The sequence below is a fragment of the Corvus brachyrhynchos genome, unplaced genomic scaffold (assembly GCF_000691975.1).
Source record: "Corvus brachyrhynchos isolate BGI_N302 unplaced genomic scaffold, ASM69197v1 scaffold1806, whole genome shotgun sequence".
NCBI classification, from domain to species: domain Eukaryota; kingdom Metazoa; phylum Chordata; class Aves; order Passeriformes; family Corvidae; genus Corvus; species Corvus brachyrhynchos.
The window spans coordinates 15,235-18,353 of record NW_008238690.1 but is presented as its reverse complement, the minus strand read 5'-3'; the positions used below and the strand labels follow the sequence as shown (position 1 = coordinate 18,353).

At 43.6% G+C, this 3,119-nt stretch overlaps 2 long non-coding RNA genes across 2 annotated transcripts; both read right to left on the bottom strand.

Moving 5' to 3' along the window:
- Positions 1–797: 797 nt before the first annotated feature.
- LOC108447600 lies at positions 798–1,706 on the bottom strand. The gene is made up of 2 exons (XR_001863256.1): positions 1,560–1,706; positions 798–1,397 (listed from the first exon to the last, which is right to left on the bottom strand). It is a non-coding gene; the product is annotated as an uncharacterized LOC108447600 (long non-coding RNA).
- Positions 1,707–1,761: 55 nt separating this feature from the next.
- On the bottom strand, positions 1,762–1,941 carry LOC108447601. The gene is made up of 2 exons (XR_001863257.1): positions 1,908–1,941; positions 1,762–1,834 (listed from the first exon to the last, which is right to left on the bottom strand). It is a non-coding gene; the product is annotated as an uncharacterized LOC108447601 (long non-coding RNA).
- Between the last annotated feature and the right edge of the window lie 1,178 nt (positions 1,942–3,119).

The following is a 3,119-nucleotide window of genomic DNA, read 5'->3' as shown; positions in this document are numbered from 1 at the left end:
CCCCTTTTCTCTCACAATTCCCTTTTTCCCCTCTTTTTCCTCATCCTTCCTTTCCTTCCCCCGTTTTTCCTCCTCCATTCCCTTTCCCTTCCTTTTCCCTCTTTTCCCTTCAACAAAAAACCCCAAAACCTTTGGGATTTTTCCAGGATCCAGAGGGGAAATTTGAGGCAGAAAAGCGAAAACCCAACTCACGAACCCGACCATTCCCACCGGAACCAACGCCGGGAATCCCAATCCCAAATATTCGGGATAATCCCACCAAATCCCCCAATTTTGACAACAAAACCCCCGTTTTTTTGGGGATTTTTGCGACAGAACCAAGCCCGGAAGGGGCCGGATCAGGTGAAAACAGGGAAAAAAGCAGCAGGAAAAACGGGATCCCAGCCACTTTGTGTGGAAAAGCCCCTCTGGAATTAATTAACCCCCTAATGAACCCTCTCTAATTAACGTCCCGCGGGTGAAACTCCTGGATTTAACTTTTCCCGGGGTTTTTTTTTGGGATAGAAACGGGAAAAGGGACCAAACCCAACTCGTGCTTCAACAGAGAGAGAACCCGGGGGGGGGGAAGTGTGTGGGGAGGGGGCAAAAATCCCCTGGAATTCCCATTCCTTGCCGGGAAAAGGGCGGAATTCCGGGCTGGAGGGCACGGGGAGGTGTGAGGACACTGAAGGGCTTTTTACCACCTTTTGTCTTTTGTCTTTTTTTTTTTTTTCCACGACTTTCACACTTTTTTTTGGGTCTTTTTGGGGGTTTTTTTGGGTTTTTTTTTCATTTTTCTTTCCCCAGTGATTTCCACCAAACTTTTGGACTTTTTTTTTTTTTTTTGGGGTTTTTTTTTTTTTTTTGTCGTCGTTTTCTGTGGAAAATCCCGTTCCCGGGTGGAATTCCGGGGCTGTTTCACCTGGAAATGTCCCTTTTTTGGGTTTTTTTTTCTCTCTTTTTCTGGGAATTGTGTGCTTTTGTGACTTATTTCGGGGAGTTTCTGCTTGCTTGGGACACACAGGGGTGGCTTACACCGACTTTACACCGACTTTACACCAAGCTCGGGAATCACGAGGGGCCGGGGGGCTGGGGAGGGGAAAAGGCACCTCAAAAATCTCCAAATTCCACATTTTCCACTCATTTCCCACCCCGAGCCCACACAGAGAGGAACCGCCTGCCCCGGGCCCCAAAATTCCCTGGATTTGCCTTTTTTTTTTTACAGGGATGAGCCCCAAAATTCCCTCGATTTCCCTTTTTTTTAAGGAATATTCCCAAACCTCCCTTAATTTGCTTTTTTTTCCCCTAAAAATATCCCCAAACTCCCAGGATTTACCTTTTTTCCCCTAAAAATATCCACAAACTCCCAGGATTTACCTTTTTTCCCCTAAAAATATCCAAAAACTCCCAGGATTTACCTTTTTTCCCCTAAAAACATCCCCAAAAATTCCCTTTACTTTTTTTTGCCTAAAAATACCCCAAAGTCCCAGGATTTACCTTTTCTTCCCTAAATATCCCCCAAAACTCCCTCAATTTACTTTTTTTCCCCAAAAGTATCCCCAAAAACTCCCAGGATTTACCTTTTTCCCCCTAAAAAATACCCAAACTCCCAGGATTTACCTTTTCTTCCCTAAATATCCCCAAAAACTCCCTTAATTTACATTTTCTCACCAAAAACTCCCGGGATTTACCTTTTTTCCCCTAAAAATATCCCCAAACTCCCTTAATTTGCCTTTTTTTCCCTAAAAATACCCCCAAAACTCCTAGGATTTACCTTTTTTTCCCCCAAAAATACCCCCAAACTCCCAGAATTTACCTTTTTCCCCTAAAAACACCGAAAACTCCCAGGATTTACCTTTTCTTCCCTAAAAATATCCCCAAAATTTCCCTTAATTTGCCTTTTTTCCCCCAAAATTCCCTCGATTTACCTTTTTTCCCCTAAAAATATCCCCAAAAACTCCCTTAATTTGCCCTTTTTCCCTAAAAATACCCCCAACTCCCAGGATTTACCTTTTTTTCCCTAAAAAATACCCAAACTCCCAGGATTTACCTTTTTTTCCCTAAAAAATACCCAAACTCCCAGGATTTACCTTTTTTTCCCTAAAAAATACCCAAAACTCCCAGGATTTACCTTTTTCCCCCTAAAAATATCCCCCAAAACTCCCTTAATTTGCCTATTTTCCCCTAAAAAATACCCCCAACTCCCAGGATTTACCTCTTTTCCCCTAAAAATACCCCAAAGTCCTTTAATTTACCTTTTCTTCCCTAAAAATATCCCCAAAAACTCCCCTTAATTTATCTTTTTTCCCTAAAAATATCCCCAAACTCCCAGGATTTACCTTTTTCCCTAACAACTTCCCCAAACTCCCAGGATTTACCTTCTTTTCCTCCTAAAAATACCCAAAAAATTCCCTTAATTAACTTTTTTCCCCTAAAAATACCCCAAAACTCCCTGGAGTTACCTTTTTTCCTAGGAATACACCCCAAACCTCCCTGATTTTACCTTTTTTCCTGGGATTTTTTCACATTATTTGGATTGAACTACAAAAAAAAAAGTGGGAATACAGGAAATGGCTCCGAGTTATGGCGGGGAGGGGGCAGAAAAAGAGGGGGAAAAGGGCATTTTGGGGGCAGATTTGGAGATTTTTGGAACATTTTAAGCACTGCAGGTGAACCTGTCCCTATGGGGAAGGGGGGCAACACCCCAAAATCCCACCCAGGGACCCCCAAACTTCCTGATCCCAACTTTTGGGCTGGATTTTAAGGAGGACACAAATGGGATTTTAAGGAGGAAATAAAGAAATTATTAAAAACCCCCCCCCACACAAAAGAGGGGCTAAACCCCCACCCCAAAAGGGACTAAAACCCCCCAGCACCTAAATCTGCCCAGAAGAGGAGTTAAACCCTCAAAAGAGGGGCTAAACCCCCCAAAAAAGAGCTAAACCTGCCCAAAAAGAACTAGAGCACCCCCTCCCCCAAGAAATTAAAGGCCCCAAAGAGGAGCCTAAACCTAAACTTCCCCCAAAAAGGATTTAAATCCCCCAAAAGGGGGGCTAAACCCTCCCCCAAACCTCGAGACCCCCCCCAAAAGAGGAGTTTTAGCCTAAAAACCCCAAAAGAGAGGCTGAACCCCCCCTGCC